Below are 24354 nucleotides of genomic sequence, written 5' to 3'. Positions count from 1 at the left end.
GATTATTGATTATCGATATTATACAGGGTAGAACGATAAAATTGTTGCCTCAAAGAAAACAATACTACAGCTTTATTTTAAACCTTTTATTGAAAAAAAATTCAAGAAACTTGATTATGTAGTAGAGCTGAACTATATTCAATGAAGCCGCCTTCAGCTTAAGTTACCGCCTTAATACATATCCGGAACTGGGAGCATGTCTTTTCCATAAGAGTCGGCGGGAGCTTGGAGAATACTCGTTGGATGACGGCAATCAGACTGGCTTTGGTGTTGTAGGAGGTCATGTTGGTGATGTTCTCGACGTATTATCAAACGAAGTAATCAAACGGGTTCAGGCTGGGAAAGGAAGGGGGCCAATGAGAGAAGGGTACAAAGTCGTAGCACCTTCTGAATCCAAAATCTGGGTCTCTTTGGACTTGTGGGTTGGCGCCAAGTCCTGCTGCCACACAAAGAGTCTGCCAGCAGCCACCTTATTGCACCAGGGGACCGCCACACATTTCAGCCCATCCAGGTACACTTTGGTGTTGACTTTCAAGCTGACTTCGAAGATATGAGATAGTATATGGCCCTCACGTGAAACCACACCAAAGACCATAACCGTGGCCCAAAACTTTGTTTTCATCACACGGGGCACACGTCCCTATTATTCCTTGAATCGTCCGGACTTGCATTTTTAGCGTGCCGGCTATTATCCTTTGTCATAACGTGGATTAGTGTAGAGCATGAGTTATACAGCGTCACATCACCGATCTTGGTCGTTTAGCATTGTTTCACTTTTAGACATAATAGCATGCTTCTATCGTTGTTAGGATTTGTACACATCTGGTCAAGTAGTAGATGGCCCGCAACAACGAACAAAAGAAAATCGGTTTTTATCAAAGAGAAATAGAATAATGTCGTCTTTATCAAGGCGACAATTTTATCATTCCACACTGTAGAAGATATTCTCATAAACCCTCTCTAAGAACACTGCCAATCACATAAAGTACATCCGTGTAAAATTTCATAAAAATCTACCCGGCCGCTTTCGAGTCCACAGGGAACGAGCACAGGAGCAGACATTCACAGGAAGGCAAAGTCTCTCTTATTTAATAGAAGACATCGTAAATACGCACATATCGATAACGACGTGTGGGCCAAAAAGGAAAAATCCTGTCACATCTCCTTTAAATATAATTCGAATAAATCTATTAGGCCTTGACCTTTCTCATTTATTTTCGAAAAAGAACTAAATAAGATAAGGAAACACAGGTGGAGACATTGTAATTGTATAGCCCCGTCATTCCGTCTAACTTTGTCGATTGTCGAATTTATTTCCGCTCGGAAAAAATTTAATTACGACGAATATTATGTCAGCTTTAATTTAGGGTAGATTTGTGGAATTGTCCCTTCTTTGGCAACGGAATAAAACTGACTATTTTGCTCGACTTATATTTGGCAATTTATGAATTATATTCTATCGTAGATGAGACGGTTATTTATTTAAGTTGGTAGTCTATCTTGTAATCTAAGATTTGGCTGGCAGTTTTAAAGACACGTCCAATTTGTCTACACCTGAGAATTGGATATCAATAAATATAAAAATGACAATGTTGGACGATATCAATATCTTAGTGTACAAGAATTATGATTGGTTGTTGTAGACTCTGTGATATATATTCTGTAATACCCTGCGACATGGTCTTTCTCTCTTTATAGAGAGAGAGAAAGAGAAAGAGAGAGATCAACATACAGTACTGTATCGTTGTTTCACAGCTCATTTGTGCGGCTTAACAAGCAACTATCTCAAGACAGGATCGAAACCCGATCACCCAAACGACAGTCGAGGCTTCTAACTGTTGTGCTATATGGCTGCTGATATGCAGGCAATGAATTAGCAATGTTTCGACATTGTCCAAAGTATTTCGGCTCAATTTGTTTAGACAAAGAGCTACGCTTCATACGCTAATGGTAATTTGGATATCACTTCCCAAATGCTCACCTAAGATAGAGAGCATTATATATATATATATATATATATATATATATATATATATATATATATATATATATATATATATATGAACTGGATCAGTGGAAATTCCACAGCGGACTATTTCATATGTAATATATTGGTGTTGGAATTCTGTGGATGTTCAGCGTAAATGGAGACGCCCTGATATTATTGTGGTCGAGAAAATTGACCACACCCTGTCTACTCATCCTTCGGCTAACATTCACATTTGTGGTGACTTCAATGTCCACAATGTGGAATGGCTGACCCACTCAAACAAGACAGATGATAAGGGGAGGTTCTGTTATGATTTTGCCATTGCCTATGACCTCACATAAATAGTTCACGAACCCACCCATGTGCCCGATACTGCCGGTCAGTATACAAGTCTCCTAGACATTTTTCTCACAACTTCCCCGGAGCTAGGTTCATGTTCCGTTCTATCTCCTCTGTGATCTTCCGACCACTTGGTTTGTATCAGTTAAGATAAATATGAAATGTAATAAGTCTTCAGACGTACCTCTCCACCATACTGTATATCGATACTCTATGGCTGACTTGGATAGCTTGCGTACATTTATATCTGATCTACCTCTGCATTCCATGTTTAAAAAGGATGTGTCCTCTATGGTATCAGACCTGAATGAATGGTTAATTGTAGGCATAGACCGATTCATGCCATAAAAAATCCAAATAAAACCTAACAGCCAGCCATGGTTCTCTTCAGAATGTGCTGCTACCATCGCGCACAGAAATCACTTTTTCCATAGCTACCAACGTAATAGATGTACTGAGACCAAACCTGTTTTCAGAACTGCCAGCAACCACTCTAAAAAATAATAAAAATGCAAGAGAGCATTTCACACACACACACACATATATATATATATATATATATATATATATATATATATATATATATATATATATATATATACACACACACACACACACACACATATATATATATATATACGTATATATATCATTTGATTTCCTTCAGCTATAATCGAAAATGAAAACAAATATGAATATTCTTGATAGAATTATTTATAAAAAAATTGATTACTGCAGTGCCATCATCTATAACCAAAACAAAAACTAATGAAGAATTTTTGGTAAAATTAGTTCTTACAAAAAATAGAAGTATATAAGAATTAAACGACAGTCACTCGAATGTAAGCGTGACATACAAAATAAATAAAAAACACACACGCCATATTATTAATATATATATATATATATATATATATATATATATATATAAAGCTGAACATTTGTGTGTGTGTTTGTCTGGTTACGAATAGGCTCCTATATAGTTGACTATTATAGAAAACTAATAACATATAATGATAGAAGATGTATCGAGACACATGAATGGGTATGTTTGATCTGGCAGAACGGTGGTTCATTAAAATTGTGGGGTCTGCGTTCGCGCCTAGTCCACAAAATATGGAAATAAAAAAAAATAAAAATAAAAAAACGTTTACAAGAGGTTTTGATATAGATGTATGTAATAATAATTTGATAAGTATGTTGTAACAAGCCACCTCTTCCCCCACTGTACCACGCGCTCAAGCTCATAGGAGAGAGAATCAGAGAGAACATTGTCATTAATGGCCTTTGATGTGTTGCCGTAGATGGTATAATAAAATTGTTGGGTCTGCGTTCGCGCCTGGCCTCCATAGATTAGAAATAGGCACAAACTTTTCATAACAATCTGCGTAAGTATACTTTGATAATTATGTTTCAGTTTGAAGAAAAATAGTATAATAAAATTATTGGGTGTTCGTTCGCACCTGACCTCCATATATGTCACAAAGTTTAACACGTTTGTTTTTTTTAATATAGATCCACAGAATATTGTCATAAGTGTTTCACTGTGAAGAAGTATAGTATAATAAATTATGGGGTTTATCTATTTTATTTTTACTTTCATCATATTTTGCTTTGGTTTTGATACCCCCAAATTCGAAGCTGTCTCTTTACAACCTTTCCTTTTAATAACCTATCATACTTTCATAAATCAGAGTCCATATTCTGTAGGCTGTTTTTGAACCCAGTCAACGACGGGTACTTTTGCTAGTATATATATATATATATATATATATATATATATATATATATATATATATATATATATGTGTGTGTGTGTGTGTGTGTTTTGATTTTTTTATTACAATTTTATCTGTTTGGTTACATATGTTTCGGATATTGGACCGTGTTTACGATCTAACAGCTTCGTAAGACCTTAAAGAAATTATTGGTTAGTATTAGTAAGAATTGTTTTTAGAAGGAATACGAGAAAAAAAAGAGAAAGAAAAATGAGGGGGGTTTGGGTAGGAGATAATAGGGGGGAACCCCCAAACCCCCTTCCTTTTCTTTTCCTTTTATTTTTCTCGTATTCCTTCTAAAAACAATTCTTCCTGATACTAACCAACCATTTCTGTAAGGTCTGACGAGGCTGTTAGATCCTAAACACGGTCCAATATCCAAAACATATGTAACCAAACAGATAAAACAGTAATAAAAAAATAAATCACATATTTGCCCTGCAATAGTATTGAGCACTCTCTTCAGGTTTTTACTAATTACCAGTTTTACCAACTCTCTCTCTCTCTCTCTCTCTCTCTATATATATATATATATATATATATATATATATATATTATGGGGTATAAAAGAGAGGGCAGAACCCAGCAGAGACTGTTACGAAGATACAATCCCTACTGATTCGCATATGCTTTTTTTTTTACATGAGTGTCACCACTTATCAAGGCCAAGAGGCCACTCGAGGATAAGGGTTAATAGGTATACATTAGTCATTGTGATTTTAGCATAGTAAACAGTGTGAATTTTGTAACTTGGATTACTTAGGGGGACGATTCAATTAGAACTTGTTCACATTGACACATTGGACTTTTTCTTTTTTTTTTTTTCATAGGTATCAACACATTATCAAGGCCAAGAGGCCACTCAAGGATAAGGGTTAAAGAGTGTACAGTAGAAATTGGACAATATAATAATCCATAGCAATGAAAATTTGTTAAATTTGATAACTTATATGGAACGGCTCATCAAGAACTTATTTACGTTAGACTTGAACACAACCATATTGTAGTCAGCCGGAAAGCAGGAAAACGGAAGACAATTCCACAGGCGTGCAGTTCTAAGAAAAAAGCTTTGTTCATGGAATCTACGTTTAGGTTTAGGCACAGATAAAGAGTGGGGGGAATTATTGATAGTGTTTACAGCTAGACGAGTGTTTCTTGTGAAAGTTTTGCGAGGGGCGACCATAGATTGAAGCTCAGTCGAACACTTTCCATGAAAATAACGATACATCAGAGACAAACTCGCAACATCTCTTCTGTGAGATAGAGGTTGCAAGGAAGAGAAAAGGACATCTCCTACGAGGCTACGAAGTCTATTTTGAACTCTATCAAGGCAGGACAAGTCCTTTCTAGCAGCTCCTGCCCAGATTTGGACACAGTATTCCATCCTTGGACGTACCTGGCTCTTATATAGATAGAGAATTGCATCAGCAGTGAGATATCTACTGGATCGATAGAAAGATCCCACCATTTTTCCAGCGGCCTTGGCAACAGATTTGATGTACGTGTTCCATTTAAGATCAGGAGTAATGGTCAAGCCAAGAAGCCTGTCAAAACTTGAGGCTACATACAGGATGATGTCTCACACTAGGAGAAGAAAGCTAAGGCCCCAGACCATTGCCTAGTAATCTTCAGACATGAATGAAATTTATTGTAATAAATTATAATCTTAGTTTGTTAACATTTGGATTAATAATAAGTACACATTTAATACTAAAACGGATTTTTAATGCTTCTATTCCAGCGTGATTTCTATATATTTATACTATGCATTAAACAAGGATTTACATTAAATGTAATCAGAGAAGATTAAGTGCTTCAAGATAGAAACCAAAAAAGCAGTTTAATATTACATTTAGCAAATCGGAGAATGTTATACAATTTTTTATTAAATAATTAAAATAGTTTTTCTGACATTTTCGTTGTTAAACATTATTTATAGAAAAAGATTTTGTGTTTTTCCCTTTTTATTTTGTTCATAATATTTGGCTGAAGCATCAGCCTCTCGTGGAGAGAGGGGAAGTATACATCCGATATTGTTGTCGTTTGGTGTGAAGTCTAAACCGATGGGGATTATTCACTTACTTGTACCTTTAGCTGATATCATCCAGGTTGGATTGCGCCGGCTTCCTTCTGAACACGAAATGTATCTCGAACCATCGCAGTCCAGTTTTGTCGATTGTGGGCCGGCTCGCAGGAAAAGGCTTACCACTCGATTCCAACGCAGGAGACCAACTACTTTTGGGTTCAATATTTCTTAATTGTTGTACCTATTTACTATGCCTTCCCACGGGACAGAGTTAGACACCAGTGTCGTTTTTTTAACGTGGAGAAAAGGTACAAAAATAAAAATTGTCTCAGTCGTGAAGGATTTCTCCTTCACCGAAAGAGAACAAGAAATAGGAGTGCAGTATCTGAAGAACAGATGGTTTTTATTTGCTCCCCCTCCGAGCAAATTAGGCACAAGGCCGATTTTTAATGTGAGGAGTGAAGGGAGGGGGAAGGGGAAAAGGGGACCAGCCTCCGAGAGGTGGGAAATGGGAGGTGGTTAAAGGTCAAGCATGTGGAGTTGCCCCCACATCGGATCTTTGCTAGTCATAGCTAGTCATAGCTTGCAGTATCTGTCGGAACAGATGGTGTTTATTTGCTCCCCCACCGAGCAAATTAGGGACAAGGCCGATTTTTAATGTGAGGAGTGAAGGGAGGGGGAATGGGAAAAGGGGACCAGCTCCCGAGAGGTGGGAAATGGGAGCTGGTTAAAGGTCAGGTATGTGGGGTTGCCCCCACATCTGGTCTTTGCTTGCAGTATCTGCCGGAACAGATGGTATTTATTTGCTCCCCCACCGAGCAAATCAGGCACAAGGCCGATTTTTAATGTGAGGAGTGAATGGAGGGGGAAGGGAAAAAGGGGACCAGCTCCCGATAGGTTGGAAATGGGAGCTGATTAATGGTAAGGGATGTGGGGTTGCCTCCACATCTGGTCTTTGCTAGTCATAGCTAGTCATAGCTTGCAGTATCTGCCGGAACAGATGGTATTTATTTGCTCCCCCACCGAGCAAATTAGGCACAAGGCCAATTTATAATGTGTGGAGTGAAGGGAGGTGGAAGGGGAAAAGGGGACCAGCTCCCGACAGGTGGAAATGGGAGCTGGTTAAAGGTTAGACATGTGGGGTTGTCCCCACATCTGGTCTTTGCTAGTCATAGCTAGTCATAGCTTGCAGTATCTGCCGGAACAGATGGTATTTATTTGCTCCCCCACCGAGCAAATTAGGCACAAGGCCGATTTTCTATGTGAGGAGTGAAGGGAGGGGGAAGGGAAAAAGGGGACTAGCTCCCGTGAGGTGGGAAATGGGAGCTGGTTTATGGTCAGTTATGTGGGGTTGCCCCCACATCTGGTTATTGCTAGTGATAGCTAGTCATAGCTTGCAGCATCTGAAGAACAGATGGTATTTATTTGCTCCCCCACCGAGCCAATTAGGCACAAGGCCAATTTTTAATGTGAGGAGTGAAGGAAGGGGGAAGGGAAAAAGGGGACCAGCTCCCGTGAGGTGGGAAATGGGAGCTGGTTAATGGTCAGGCATATGGGGTTTCCCCCACATCTGGTCTTTGCTAGTCATTGCTAGTCATAGCTTGCAGCATCTGAAGAACAGATACTATTTGGTATTTATTTGCTCTCCCAGAGAGCAAATTAGGCACAAGGCCGATTTTTAATGTGAGGAGTGAAGGGAGGGGGAAGGGAAAAAGGGGACCAGCTCCCGATAGGTGGGAAATGGGAGCTGATTAATGGTCAGGCATGTGGGGTTGCCCCCACATCTGGTCTTTGCTAGTCATAGCTTGCAGTATCTGCCGGAAGAGATGGTATTTATTTGCTCCCCCACCGAGCCAATTAGGCACAAGGCCAATTTTTAATTTGAGGAGTGAAGGAAGGGGGAAAGGAAAAGGGGACCAGCTCCCGAGAGGTGGGAAATGGAAACTGGTTAAAGGTCATGCATGTGGGGTTGCCTCCACATCTGGTCTTTGCTAGTCATAGCTAGTCATAGCTAGTCATTGCTTGCAGTATCTGCCGGAACAGATGGTATTTATTTGCTCCCCCACCGAGCAAATTACGCACAAGACCGATTTTTAATGTGAGGAGTGAAGGGAGGGGGAAGGGAAAAAGGGGACCAGCTCCCGAGAGGTGGGAAATGGGAGCTGGTTAAAGGTCAGGCATGTGGGGTTGCCCCCACATCTGGTCTTTGCTTGCAGTATCTGCCGGAACAGATACTACACTTTGATCTTGGCCAAAAGGTCAAGAAAAGCTGCATCTGCCGGAACAGATGGTATTTATTTGCTCCCCCACTGAGCAAATTAGGCACAAGGCCGATTTTTAATGTGAGGAGTGAAGGGAGGGGGAAGGGAAAAAGGGGACCAGCTCCCGAGAGGTGGGAAATGGGAGCTGGTTAATGGTCAGGCATGTGGGGTTGCCCCCACATCTGGTCTTTGCTAGTCATAGCTTGCAGTATCTGCCGGAACAGATGGTATTTATTTGCTCCCCCACCGAGCAAATTAGGCACAAGGCCAATTTTTAATGTGAGGAGTGAAGGGAGGGGGAAGGGGAAAAGGGGACCAGCCTCCGAGAGGTAGGAAATGGGAGGTGGTTAAAGGTCAAGCTGTGGCACTATTTCCTTGTGCCACTGTTTCTAACACACTCTGCAGCATGGACGGGTGGTAAATTGTCCATGAGCGTAGAGATACAAAGAAACCCCTTCCCATAATCCCCTTGCTATCTTTCTGTCTCTTTCCTGCACGACCACCATGATGTGAAGACGCATATTTTGTCTCTCCGTAAATGGGAGGGGGAGACCCCCTCCCTCAACACTAGTTAGGGTAGGTTAGTTAGCTTCGAAAAGTCTATTATCCAGTTTCAATTGTAAAAATTAATTGTAAATTGTTTTTTTTTGTAATATATATTGTATCTCTAATGTAAAATAAAATAGTTAGTTATACCTTATGTATATTACAATTGTGTCGCGTGTCATTTTTCTTGTGTCTGCCATGAATGCCTTCATAAATGTCTGAAGTCGAAAGGCGGCCCTGAGGACAGGGAGATGAAGATTCCCACCAGAATGCCACCAGGGTGAAGAGATCATCTTGAGAAAAGAAAGCAGCCACACCCAGATCCAACATCTCAGGTATGATTTTCTTCTTACTACACAGACCCTAATGACTGGCCCATCTTCATATCTTCATGAGACCGCTTTAAGACATTTACTATAACACGTCTGTCGGTCACACCTCGGTGACCGGCTGATCGTGGCATAAATGGTTGCCTTAAGACGCAGGATTGACCCTGGTTAATTACCAGACGGATCTCGTCGCATCTGTGTCGCAGTATAAATGATGCACTATGACCAGAACATATTGTTTCCCAGCATGGAAATAATTTCGACCCTTAAACCCACGGCACAACCAAAAATAACGACCACTAGACGAATCGAATAAAAAAAAAATGGTCCACGGTCTTTAAAAACGGAAAAAACTATTATTTCTGGCAAAATTTTAAAAAAATGGCAGACCAGTACACACGCGCACAAAAAAAAAAAAAAAAAAAAAAAAACGCACTCAAAAAAGAAAATTCAGAACCTGAACAAAAAATTGTCTTGCACCTACAAAAAAAAAAAAAAAAAAACAGTTTACAAAAGATCGGTTTAAAAAAAAAAAGAAAAAAAAAAGAGTATTGAAAGTAACCCTTCGAAAAAAAAAGTAAGAAATGTGTCCCACACAAAAAAAAAAACAGAGACGAGAAAAAAGTGTCTCTAGAATATGCAATATCTCTTTCTCTCTCACGCTTTCTCTCTTTCTGTCTCTCTCCGGATATATATCGATATGTGTGTATATCTATGAATCTTGTTATTACATGAAAGAAAAAAAAAAAAAAAATCCTTCAAACACGAAGCTCGAAAAATAAATTTAAAAAAAAAAAAGGAAATAAAATAAAGGATACCTAACATTTTTTATCTGATCTTTATTTCAGGTTTATAAAAATATAGGACTTTTTAAAAAATTCTTTTGACTTTGCAAGTGTTAGATTCAGATTTGAAAAAATAGAACTTTTACATTACATTTTATTCCATGAACAGTTGATGTGTTTATTTTTCAGGTTAGGTAACAGTAAAGCTGAAACATAAGGGGACATTTTTTTTTTTAATTGATAATGTTTCTTTTATTGATGTTTTGTCTGTTTAAAAAGAAAAAATGTTACTGGTAAAAAAAAAAATTGGGGTTAGATAATATGAAAGTTTTGTGTTAGAATGTATTTTACAAAATTGTTCCAAATAAGATTGTTTTTCTATTTTCTTCTTTTTTTTTTTAAGCTCGTAGAAATGTTTAATGTCTACCTGTCACTCATTTTTTGAAACAATGGCCGCACATGGGAAAGAAGCGAAGATGACCTCGTCATGGTGTTTGTGAGGGTGTTGAGGGATGGGTGGGGGAACAATGCGACTTGCCTCTGTTTCTCTTCCTCTCTTTCTCCACCTCTCGTGTTGTCTACCATTCTTTCACCCTCTGCAAGCTTTTTTGGGGACGAGAGAGTGACTTTTAAAATCGAGTTTTTTTTTTTTTGTGAGATTACGTAATAGTGTTATGAGGGTGGTAGGGTGTGTAATGGCATCGCTCTGTCTCTATCCCCTTCTTTCCCCCTCATTCTCTCTCTCTACTCTTGCGTTTTAATGAGTGTATAGCTAACCCCCCATGGCTGATTGCAGGAGGGCATATAATAACGAATTGACTTGGAGTTTTTTAAATTTTTCTACCAGGTTTAAAGAACAAAATTATTTATGCTTCGTTTAATTACATTAAATGATGTCTTCAATTGGTTTTTATTAAAAATAAAAACTGAGACGATTATTCAAACAGCACTTAAAGTACTTTTTTGAAGTCTTCGAGTGTTTGGAAAAGCCAACTGTTACATGATTACGTTAATTTTTTAAGAGTTCTCTGAAATGTTCATAGTTTTTCTTAAAGAAAAATTACGCTATTACATTTCGAATATTCTCTGAATTTTTAATAATTTCTAAGGAAATATTGTTTGACTAACGAAAGAGATTTTCCTGAACTCTAGATGATTTTAAGGAAGAATTATTCGAGCAAATTCTTTAATTGAAGGTTTATTTGAAATTGGACCGTATGATAGGGGTCCCTGAAATATTGACTGAGGAGTATATACGTAAAATTGAATTAATTATTAAGAAAAAAAAAAAGATTTCCTCAGTCTAGAAAGATCTCTCTTTAATTGAAACTTTAATTTTTTCGAGCTGTTAACTATACAGAACTGGTCGTTAACTAATGTGACTCCCAGGTGTGGCGGGAGTTTATTAATTCGAAATGACCTTGATAATGACCTATAAGAAGAAATGATTTTTAAGAATCAATTAAATAACTTTAAATGTACACTGAATTTTAAAAATAATAATTACGAAATGAAAAATTTGGGATGTTTCTGAATCTCATTGTGAAGGGTGAATTGATTCAAAATGAATTGTCTATGATCTTTTCGGAAGATTAATTTTAATAATGAACCAAATGTTTGGAATAATTTTTGAATTGTATTACGAAAAATGGGTCTATTCGAAGTTTATGACCTTTTGAGAAGATTGTTTTTAAAGTAATAAATGACTTACTTTGGAAAGAAGTTAACTAACATAAATTGATTTTAACGATGAACCAAAATACTTGAAATAATTTTTAAATTTTGGAATTAAATTTTAATGATCTTTTGTAAATCAAGTTTTGAAAAAGTACATATACTTTTTAAATGTACCCTGAAATTTGGGAAAAAGTTAATTATGAATGTAATAACTGAAATGCGTTTGCATTGTGTAAACAAATTCTAATTGTGACCGAGGTGCTCTGAAATGATTTTTTTAAAATGTTTTCTTTTTAAGAAAAAAAATTGTTAACACCCTATTTCATTGATTTAATGTATACCAGGTTTCTGAATTGTTTATTTTTGGAAATTTTTTTCCCCCTAATTGAGTATTCTAACTCATGAAGGCTGAGTGCCCTTCTTAATTAATTCTTTATATAATTAATAAATATTCCGTGGTGGATAGTTTTTATTGGTCGCTCGGCGGCAGACTCCTTGCTCTAACAGAATTAATTGGATTAGATCCTCTGAAGACCGAGGTTTTACTAAAATCCATATAGGTCGGCGTGATGAGGTCACGTAACCCCGACTTATCTAAAATACATTATACTGGTTGCTGAAGAGAGCGTAAGTCCAGTAACTGAAGTAATAACTTGGAATACATATAGGTCGGCGTGATGAGGTCACGTAACTCCGACTTGGTTAAAATACATTATACTGGTTGCTGAAGGGAGCGTAAGTCCAGTTACGAAAATAATGTTATGCAGACTAAATTAAAAAACGTATAGGTCGGCGTGATAAACTCACGTAGAATCCGGCTTAGTGAAATATGTATAGGTCGGCGTGATAAACTCACGTAGAATCCGGCTTAGTCAAATACGTATAGGTCGGCGTGATAAACTCACGTAGAATCCGGCTTAGTGAAATACGTATAAGTCGGCGTGATAAACTCACGTAGAATCCGGCTTAGTCAAATACGTATAGGTCGGCGTGATAAACTCACGTAGAATCCGGCTTAGTCAAATACGTATAGGTCGGCGTGATAAACTCACGTAGAATCCGGCTTAGTGAAATACGTATAGGTCGGCGTGATAAACTCACGTACAATCCGGCTTAGTGAAATACGTATAGGTCGGCGTGAATAAACTCACGTACAATCCGGCTTAGTGAAATACGTATGGGTCGGCGTGATAAACTCACGTAGAATCCGGCTTAGTGAAATACGTATAGGTCGGCGTGATAAACTCACGTAAAATCCGGCTTTGTTAAAAAATATTATACTGGTTGCTTAAGAAAGTGTAAATCCAGTAACTGAAATCATGAGGTCATTGCCTCGATGGAGGGCGAGGATGATTACCCTCTCTGGTATTTGAAGCAGTATACCAGTCTACCAGGAGCCTGGTGGAAAAAAATAACTTGCTTCACTGAGTTCCTGATGGAACGTAGAGCATGGGGACATTGATTGCTGACGGCCGGTTGACGCACCATTCACGGAAAATTAGGGACTTCTGAAATTTATGAATGCTCATAAATTTCGGATAGCATAGGGAGGGATGTGGCACTATTTCCTTGTGCCACTGTTTCTAACACACTCTGCAGCATGGACGGGTGGTAAATTGTCCATGAGCGTAGAGATACAAAGAAACCCCTTCCCATAATCCCCTTGCTATCTTTCTGTCTCTTTCCTGCACGACCACCATGATGTGAAGACGCATATTTTGTCTCTCCGTAAATGGGAGGGGGAGACCCCCTCCCTCAACACTAGTTAGGGTAGGTTAGTTAGCTTCGAAAAGTCTATTATCCAGTTTCAATTGTAAAAATTAATTGTAAATTGTTTTTTTTTGTAATATATATTGTATCTCTAATGTAAAATAAAATAGTTAGTTATACCTTATGTATATTACAATTGTGTCGCGTGTCATTTTTCTTGTGTCTGCCATGAATGCCTTCATAAATGTCTGAAGTCGAAAGGCGGCCCTGAGGACAGGGAGATGAAGATTCCCACCAGAATGCCACCAGGGTGAAGAGATCATCTTGAGAAAAGAAAGCAGCCACACCCAGATCCAACATCTCAGGTATGATTTTCTTCTTACTACACAGACCCTAATGACTGGCCCATCTTCATATCTTCATGAGACCGCTTTAAGACATTTACTATAACACGTCTGTCGGTCACACCTCGGTGACCGGCTGATAGTGGTATAAAGCATGTGGAGTTGCCCCCACATCGGATCTTTGCTAGTCATAGCTAGTCATAGCTTGCAGTATCTGTCGGAACTGATGGTGTTTATTTGCTCCCCCACCGAGCAAATTAGAGACAAGGCCGATTTTTAATGTGAGGAGTGAAGGGAGGGGGAATGGGAAAAGGGGACCAGCTCCCGAGAGGTGGGAAATGGGAGCTGGTTAAAGGTCAGGTATGTGGGGTTGCCCCCACATCTGGTCTTTGCTAGTCATTGCTAGTCATAGCTTGCAGCATCTGAAGAACAGATACTATTTGGTATTTATTTGCTCTCCCAGAGAGCAAATTAGGCACAAGGCCGATTTTTAATGTGAGGAGTGAAGGGAGGGGGAAGGGAAAAAGGGGACCAGCTCCCGATAGGTTGGAAATGGGAGCTGATTAATGGTAAGGGATGTGGGGTTGCCTCCACATCTGGTCTTTGCTAGTCATAGCTAGTCATAGCTTGCAGTATCTGCCGGAACAGATGGTATTTATTTGCTCCCCCACCGAGCAAATTAGGCACAAGGCCAATTTATAATGTGTGGAGTGAAGGGAGGTGGAAGGGGAAAAGGGGACCAGCTCCCGACAGGTGGAAATGGGAGCTGGTTAAAGGTCAGACATGTGGGGTTGTCCCCACATCTGGTCTTTGCTAGTCATAGCTAGTCATAGCTTGCAGTATCTGCCGGAACAGATGGTATTTATTTGCTCCCCCACCGAGCAAATTAGGCACAAGGCCGATTTTTTATGTGAGGAGTGAAGGGAGGGGGAAGGGAAAAAGGGGACTAGCTCCCGTGAGGTGGGAAATGGGAGCTGGTTTATGGTCAGTTATGTGGGGTTGCCCCCACATCTGGTTATTGCTAGTGATAGCTAGTCATAGCTTGCAGCATCTGAAGAACAGATGGTATTTATTTGCTCCCCCACCGAGCAAATTAGGCACAAGGCCAATTTTTAATGTGAGGAGTGAAGGAAGGGGGAAGGGAAAAAGGGGACCAGCTCCCGTGAGGTGGGAAATGGGAGCTGGTTAATGGTCAGGCATATGGGGTTTCCCCCACATCTGGTCTTTGCTAGTCATTGCAAGTCATAGCTTGCAGCATCTGAAGAACAGATACTATTTGGTATTTATTTGCTCTCCCAGAGAGCAAATTAGGCACAAGGCCGATTTTTAATGTGAGGAGTGAAGGGAGGGGGAAGGGAAAAAGGGGACCAGCTCCCGATAGGTGGGAAATGGGAGCTGATTAATGGTCAGGCATGTGGGGTTGCCCCCACATCTGGTCTTTGCTAGTCATAGCTTGCAGTATCTGCCGGAAGAGATGGTATTTATTTGCTCCCCCACCGAGCCAATTAGGCACAAGGCCAATTTTTAATTTGAGGAGTGAAGGAAGGGGGAAAGGAAAAGGGGACCAGCTCCCGAGAGGTGGGAAATGGAAACTGGTTAAAGGTCATGCATGTGGGGTTGCCTCCACATCTGGTCTTTGCTAGTCATAGCTAGTCATAGCTAGTCATTGCTTGCAGTATCTGCCGGAACAGATGGTATTTATTTGCTCCCCCACCGAGCAAATTACGCACAAGACCGATTTTTAATGTGAGGAGTGAAGGGAGGGGGAAGGGAAAAAGGGGACCAGCTCCCGAGAGGTGGGAAATGGGAGCTGGTTAAAGGTCAGGCATGTGGGGTTGCACCCACATCTGGTCTTTGCTTGCAGTATCTGCCGGAACAGATACTACACTTTGATCTTGGCCAAAAGGTCAAGAAAAGCTGCATCTGCCGGAACAGATGGTATTTATTTGCTCCCCCACTGAGCAAATTAGGCACAAGGCCGATTTTTAATGTGAGGAGTGAAGGGAGGGGGAAGGGAAAAAGGGGACCAGCTCCCGAGAGGTGGGAAATGGGAGCTGGTTAATGGTCAGGCATGTGGGGTTGCCCCCACATCTGGTCTTTGCTAGTCATAGCTTGCAGTATCTGCCGGAACAGATGGTATTTATTTGCTCCCCCACCGAGCAAATTAGGCACAAGGCCAATTTTTAATGTGAGGAGTGAAGGGAGGGGGAAGGGGAAAAGGGGACCAGCCTCCGAGAGGTAGGAAATGGGAGGTGGTTAAAGGTCAAGCATGTGGAGTTGCCCCCACATCGGATCTTTGCTAGTCATAGCTAGTCATAGCTTGCAGTATCTGTCGGAACTGATGGTGTTTATTTGCTCCCCCACCGAGCAAATTAGAGACAAGGCCGATTTTTAATGTGAGGAGTGAAGGGAGGGGGAATGGGAAAAGGGGACCAGCTCCCGAGAGGTGGGAAATGGGAGCTGGTTAAAGGTCAGGTATGTGGGGTTGCCCCCACATCTGGTCTTTGCTAGTCATTGCTAGTCATAGCTTGCAGCATCTGAAGAACAGATACTATTTGGTATTTATTTGCTCTCCCAGAGAGCAAATTAGGCACAAGGCCGATTTTTAATGTGAGGAGTGAAGGGAGGGGGAAGGGAAAAAGGGGACCAGCTCCCGATAGGTGGGAAATGGGAGCTGATTAATGGTCAGGCATGTGGGGTTGCCCCCACATCTGGTCTTTGCTAGTCATAGCTTGCAGTATCTGCCGGAAGAGATGGTATTTATTTGCTCCCCCACCGAGCCAATTAGGCACAAGGCCAATTTTTAATTTGAGGAGTGAAGGAAGGGGGAAAGGAAAAGGGGACCAGCTCCCGAGAGGTGGGAAATGGAAACTGGTTAAAGGTCATGCATGTGGGGTTGCCTCCACATCTGGTCTTTGCTAGTCATAGCTAGTCATAGCTAGTCATTGCTTGCAGTATCTGCCGGAACAGATGGTATTTATTTGCTCCCCCACCGAGCAAATTACGCACAAGACCGATTTTTAATGTGAGGAGTGAAGGGAGGGGGAAGGGAAAAAGGGGACCAGCTCCCGAGAGGTGGGAAATGGGAGCTGGTTAAAGGTCAGGCATGTGGGGTTGCCCCCACATCTGGTCTTTGCTTGCAGTATCTGCCGGAACAGATACTACACTTTGATCTTGGCCAAAAGGTCAAGAAAAGCTGCATCTGCCGGAACAGATGGTATTTATTTGCTCCCCCACTGAGCAAATTAGGCACAAGGCCGATTTTTAATGTGAGGAGTGAAGGGAGGGGGAAGGGAAAAAGGGGACCAGCTCCCGAGAGGTGGGAAATGGGAGCTGGTTAATGGTCAGGCATGTGGGGTTGCCCCCACATCTGGTCTTTGCTAGTCATAGCTTGCAGTATCTGCCGGAACAGATGGTATTTATTTGCTCCCCCACCGAGCAAATTAGGCACAAGGCCAATTTTTAATGTGAGGAGTGAAGGGAGGGGGAAGGGGAAAAGGGGACCAGCCTCCGAGAGGTAGGAAATGGGAGGTGGTTAAAGGTCAAGCATGTGGGGTTGCCCCCACATCTGGTCTTTGCTAGTCATAGCTAGTCATAGCTTGCAGTATCTGCCGGAACAGATGGTATTTATTTGCTCCCCCACCGAGCAAATTAGGCACAAGGCAGATTTTTAATGTGAGGAGTGAAGGTAGGGGGAAGGGGAAAAAGGGGACAGCTCTCGAGAGGTGGGAAATGGGAGCTGGTCAATGGTCAGGCATGTGGGGCCGCCCCCACATCTGGTCTTTGCTTGCAGTATCTGCCGGAACAGATACTACACTTTGATCTTGGCCAAAAGGTCAAGAAAAGCTGCATCTGCCGGAACAGATGGTATTTATTTGCTCCCCCACTGAGCAAATTAGGCACAAGGCCGATTTTTAATGTGAGGAGTGAAGGGAGGGGGAAGGGAAAAAGGGGACCAGCTCCCGAGAGGTGGGAAATGGGAGCTGGTTAATGGTCAGGCATGTGGGGTTGCCCCCACATCTGGTCTTTGCTAGTCATAGCTTGCAGTATCTGCCGGAACAGATGGTATTTATTTGCTCCCCCACCGAGCAAATTAGGCACAAGGCCGATTTTTAATGTGAGAGGTGAAGGGAGGGGGAAGGGGAAAAGGGAACCAGCCTCCGAGAGGTGGGAAATGGGAGGTGGTTAAAGGTCAAGCATGTGGAGTTGCCCCCACGTCGGATCTTTGCTAGTCATCGCTAGTCATAGCTTGCAGTATCTGTCGGAACAGATGGTGTTTATTTGCTCCCCCACCGAGCAAATTAGGCACAAGGCCGATTTTTAATGTGAGGATTGAAGGGAGGGGGAATGGGAAAAGGGGACCAGCTCCCGAGAGGTTGGAAATGGGAGCTGGTTAAAGGTCAGGTATGTGGGGTTGCCCCCACATCTGGTCTTTGCTTGCAGTATCTGCCGGAACAGATGGTATTTATTTGTTCCCCCACCGAGCAAATTAGGCACAAGGCCGATTTTTAATGTGAGGAGTGAAGGGAGGGGGAAGGTGAAAAGGGGACCAGCTCCCGAGAGGTGGGAAATGGGAGCTGGTTAAAGGTCAAGCATGTGGGGTTGCCCCCACATCTGGTCTTTGCTAGTCATAGCTAGTCATAGCTTGCAGTATCTGCCGGAACAGATGGTATTTATTTGATCCCCCACCGAGCAAATTAGGCACAAGGCCGATTTTTAATGTGAGGAGTGAAGGGAGGGGGAAGGGGAAAAGGGGACAGCTCTCGAGAGGTGGGAAATGGGAGCTGGTCAATGGTCAGGCATGTGGGGCCGCCCCCACATCTGGTCTTTGCCAGTCATAGCTAGTCATAGCTTGCATCATCTGCCGGAACAGATGGTATTTATTTGCTCCCCACTGAGCAAATTAGGCACAAGGTCGTTTTTAATGTTAGGTAAAAACCAGCTCCCCTAAAAGTAGGCAAAAAGGGGGCACTCTGGTTACCAAAAATTATAATTGTCCCAGTATAGAGGGTTTCCCCTCCATTGACTGGTACAAATTATCTTAAGTGCAGCATCTGCCGGAACAGATGGTATGTATTTGCTCCCCCACCGAGCAAATTAGGCACAAGGCCAATTTTTAATGTGAGGAGTGAAGGGAGGGGGAAGGGGAAAAGGGGACCAGCTCCCGAGAGGTTGGAAATTGGAGCTGGTTAAAGGTCAGGCATGTGGGGTTGCCCCCACATCTGGTCTTTGCTAGTCATAGCTAGTCATAGCTTGCAGTATCTGCCGGAAGAGATGGTATTTATTTGCTCCCCCACCGAGCCAATTAGGCAAAAGGCCAATTTTTAATGTGAGGAGTGAAGGGAGGGGGAAGGGAAAAAGGGGGCCAGCTCCCGAGAGGTGGGAAATGGGAGCTGGTTTATGGTCAGGCATGTGGGGTTGCCCCCACATCTGGTCTTTGCTAGTCATAGCTAGTCATAGCTTGCAGTATCTGCCGGAACAGATGGTATTTATTTGCTCCCCCACTGAGCAAATTAGGCACAAGGCCGTTTTTAATGTGAGGTAAAAACCAGCTCCCCTAAAAGTAGGCAAAAAGGGGGCACTCTGGTTACCAAAAATAATAATTGTCCCAGTATAGAGGGTTTCCCCTCCATTGACTGGTACAAATTATCTTAAGTGCAGCATCTGCCGGAACAGATGGTATTTATTTGCTCCCCCACTGAGCAAATTAGGCACAAGGCCGTTTTTAATGTGAGGTAAAAACCAGCTCCCCTAAAAGTAGGCAAAAAGGGGGCACTCTGGTTACCAAAAATAATAATTGTCCCAGTATAGAGGGTTTCCCCTCCATTGACTGGTACAAATTATCTTAAGTGCAGCATCTGCCGGAACAGATGGTGTTTATTTGCTCCCCCACTGAGCAAATTAGGCACAAGGCCGTTTTTAATGTGAGGTAAAAACCAGCTCCCCTAAAAGTAGGCAAAAAGGGGGCACTCTGGTTACCAAAAATAATAATTGTCCCAGTATAGAGGGTTTCCCCTCCATTGACTGGTACAAATTATCTTAAGTGCAGCATCTGCCGGAACAGATCTTGACCAAAAGGCCCAGGTCTTCAACTACCCACCGTCTCCTTTGTGCCAGCCAGGCAGAGAGGCGGAAGAGAGGACCTGCGGATGAGTTCTCTCCTTCTGCTCGACAAGGTGCATGTCTAAACTACCGGAGATGTCGACAGTAGAAATCAGAACATGATATCCACGGCGGTATCGATGCGGATTGCGTGATTAGCGCGAATTTTGAATATAAAAACTTAGTCACATATTTGAAAGTATCATTATGTAAGTTTATTTTGAAAATTTCGAAAATCGAATATTGTTTGGGAGAGGGACCTGTAAAGATTAGCGAACTCTTCCATTTATAAAATGTAGATGTTTGCATTCTGTGGATGGTCATCGTAAATGGAGACACCCAGATATTGTTGTAGCTCTTTTGTTAAAACTATAAAAGCATTTTTCTAAGCTAGCAGGAATGCCCGGCGTAGCCCGGTCGTGAATATTTCAATTTATGCAGATTTCGTATTATTATTATAGAGCCAATTGTCTATCAATTCTTATACATCATTAAGTTGGGATAATATATATATATATATATATATATATATATATATATATATATATAGTAATTTAGTAATTTACAAAATACATATGGCGATTAAGCTACACTGAATATTCAGCGTTTCATCCACTATAGGATTCGTCAGGCTTATGCGCGAATTTTGTGGTTGCTTCTTGTTTTTATATATGTTCAGGATTTCTAGTTAGCCAATCAGCTTTCTAGTATCCACCGCGCCCCCTCCTATCAGCCAATGGACAGACATTTTATCGAACAAAGGATCTGTTTTAGAACTAGGTTAGTGGCTTAAGGTAGATCTTTTCCTTCCTTTTTTTATGTAGCTTAATCGCCATATGTATTTTATAAATACTAACTAGCTCTACCTACGTATTGAGCACTTTTGAAGTAAATACTTAAAGTTTACGCATAAATATATATTTTCGTATATTAAATTTATGTGAGTAAATGAAGTATATATATATATATATATATGTGTGTGTGTGTGTGTGTGTGTGTGTGTGTGTGTGTGTGTGTGTGTGTGACGGCTGCATCAGCTGAAATCGGATCCGGAAAATAAAACCCATGAAGAAAAACAAAGAAACAAACAAAAAATATATTTAACTATATATATATATATATATATATATATATATATATATATATATATATATATATATATATATATACTTTTACAGAAATGTTCGTTATGGGATGAAAGAGTGAAAGAGTGTTCACTCTTTCACTCTTTCATCCCATAACAACGAACATTTCTGTAAAAGTCTAAGGATGCTACAGACGGCAAAAAATCGGCCCGGTAACTGAAACAATAATGTAACTTAACAGAAAGATACGGTAATAAAAAAATAAACGCATATTTGCTCTACAACAGTATTGAGCACTTTCTTCAGTTTTTATTAATTACCATTCCTACTATATATATATATATATATATATATATATATATATATATATATATATATATATGTGTGTGTGTGTGTGTATATAAATATATGTATGTATATATACATATATACATATATATATAAATATATATACATATATGTATACGCACACGCACACACACACAAACACACACACACACACACACACACACACACACACATATATATATATATATATATATATATATATATATATATATATATATATAACTATGGGTCCCTTCAGCTATAATCGAAATCGGTATCAAAACTTATGAAGAATTCTTGGTAAAATTATTTATTACAGAAAATAGAAGGTTTTTAATTAATTTTTAATTTAATTAAACGACAGCCAGCCGGAAGAAAAAAGATGTAAGCGTGACACAGAATAAAACACTCGCTATCGTATTAATATATACATTATTTTCATTCAATGGTTAAATTTGTTTCTTCTGAAAGCTTTCGTCGTTAATAAAAAAAAAAGAAGAAAAACAGTATTATTCTAGACGTCGGTTTTTGTAACTTCTAAACAGAGTTCTTTTTCCTAGTCACCTAACATATCGAGGAAAACGTATACATGACAAAGAGACGAAACTGGGACGAAATAAAGTAACGTTGCAATTTCGAATAGTAGTGATGATTGTTGTTATTGTGCCAGGAGACCAGAGCCAACAAATGAAATTAATACGGAGAAAGGATAACGCCAGGAGTCGCTCTAATCGTCTACAGTGTTCATTTCGTCTGATTTTTGTAATTGTAAGTTTTATTTTCGCTCGGGGCAATTTAATTACGACGAGTGTAGCGTCACTTTTGATTTTCTACACGATTATAGAGTTGTCTCATCTTGGCCAATAGAATCAGATTAAATGCGTGCTACCGGCAAAAAGTCGACATTTATTTGGCAAAGTATAATCCGACATCCTTTAACCTTAATGATTTCTTTCTTGAAATAATGGTATATTTTACATATTTGAACATATATACACTTTACAGAAGCTTTAGTTGAAATTAATAAAGCCTCACGAAACCGTGGCGTAAAGGATAAAGTACTAATATTTGGTCCCAAGTGACACTCTTCCGGAGGTTAAAGGTTCAATTCTCAATGTGGGCGATACTAAGAATATAATTGCAAATTATTCAAAACTTCTACCGGGACATGGATGATGGAATAATTGCGGGCTATCCTCGTAGATGACACCAAGGGCCCCGTTTAAAATTCTCTGCAGAAGTTCAAGTGTAATGTGAACAAAGATCTTGCTGCTCATCTCCCTTCATAATACCCCTACAACTTATGTCCCCTACTTCAAAGTTTGGGGTGAAAATTGAATAAATAAAAAAAAAGAAAGTAAAAAAAGAAAACTCAAGCTGAGAACAGTAGCACGAACAATGCAAATAATACAAATAAATATGGCGTTATTACATTTCTGGTATTTTATTTAATTAGTTTAATGAAGATTTACCTGAAGAAGGTCGGAGGTAAAATCAGCCAAAACGTTGTAGGAACAAGATGGGAACAGTAATCTGAAGAATCCAAGTAATACAAATACAACCTTTCTTTTTTTACATTCACGTTTATCAGTTATTACATATACCAATCTGCTCCACAGGAGGGGGTAATACATGGGAGTGTTATCCTAGTGACAACCGACTAAATAATATACTAAGTCAATACCTATAAGAATCTAACCATTACTATACCATTACTCACGACCACGAAACAGATGCACACACACACACACATACACACACACATACACACACATACACACATATACACACATACACACATACACACACACATACACACACACATACACACACATACACACACATACACTCACACACATACACACACCCACACACACACACACACATACACACACATACACACACACACATATATGATGGTTGCTACTTCTTACAGACGTTTGCCATCTCTGCGATTTAGTATTATGTGTCTGTGTGCACGTATGTGATTTTGTATCCAGCTTTAGTTCTACAGAAATGTACAAATATGGATTCAAACGTTAAAAGATTTAAAATACTGAAAACACTATATAAAAAAAACCCCTAAAAAGCCAAAAATAAACGATGTAAATTTTGAAAATAGTAGGAAGATTTTAAAGTACCTGGTTACGTAACCAACCTATATATATATATATATATATATATATATATATATATATATATATATATAAATATATATATATATATATTTATATTTATATATATACACACACAAACATATATATATATATGTATAAAAATAAAATATGCGTGTGTATGTGTGTGTATGTGTTATTTGTTTTCGTTTTTGCGATATGTCTTGAATGAATTCAATTAATTACAAAAGTGCATTTTTACCTAAATGCAAGTTGGGAATAATATTCCCTTTAACCAATTTGGAACCCCACATGGTGAGTTGTATATATATCATTTTAAAAATATAATTATCCACTGACACGTATTTCGTCGTCTATGACTCATCAGAGTGGCTGAATCTCGGTATATATATATATATTTATATATATATATATATATATAAATAAAACTTATAATAAGTTTACCAAGGTAATCAAAATGGTAAACTTAAAATATATTATAAATATTAAAGAGTTAATATTTACAAGTAAAGTAATCTCAACCAGATGTAAAAGCTCAATAAAACCGAAAAACAAATAGAGCTTATAATATTATTCCTAATTCCTGCCCTCTGATGAGAAGGAGAGTATTTCTTCGAAACTCCGCGTATTAAGGATTATCCACTTATCTTGTGCTTCCTTTTTAAAATTAAATATGTTTTTAACTCTTTTTCAAGATGTTTTTTAACATGTTTTATTAATCATTTGTTCATATATATATATATATATATATATATATATATATATATATATATATATATAGTGAAGATAAAAGAAGTGGTTATAAATCTCTACATTACCCTCTATGCCTGATATCTACGTGCCCCTATCTCACAGTTGGAACATTGCCCCTGAAGATTGTAATACGTAATTAAAACAATACGTATGAGACATTGATTCCG

General features: G+C 39.7%; 1 long non-coding RNA gene across 1 annotated transcript; it reads left to right on the top strand.

The window, feature by feature from the left end:
* The first annotated feature begins 8747 nt into the window (after window positions 1–8747).
* LOC145246130 (uncharacterized) lies at window positions 8748–13637 on the top strand. The gene is made up of 2 exons (XR_013863098.1): window positions 8748–12519; window positions 12962–13637. It is a non-coding gene; the product is annotated as an uncharacterized LOC145246130 (long non-coding RNA).
* The last annotated feature ends 10717 nt before the right edge of the window (window positions 13638–24354 follow it).

This window comes from Euprymna scolopes, chromosome 23 (genome assembly GCF_053919585.1).
Source record: "Euprymna scolopes isolate OS-2025 chromosome 23, ASM5391958v1, whole genome shotgun sequence".
NCBI lineage: Eukaryota > Metazoa > Mollusca > Cephalopoda > Sepiida > Sepiolidae > Euprymna > Euprymna scolopes.
Note: the sequence above shows the minus strand (reverse complement) of the source record. Positions and strands in the feature narration are given on the sequence as shown.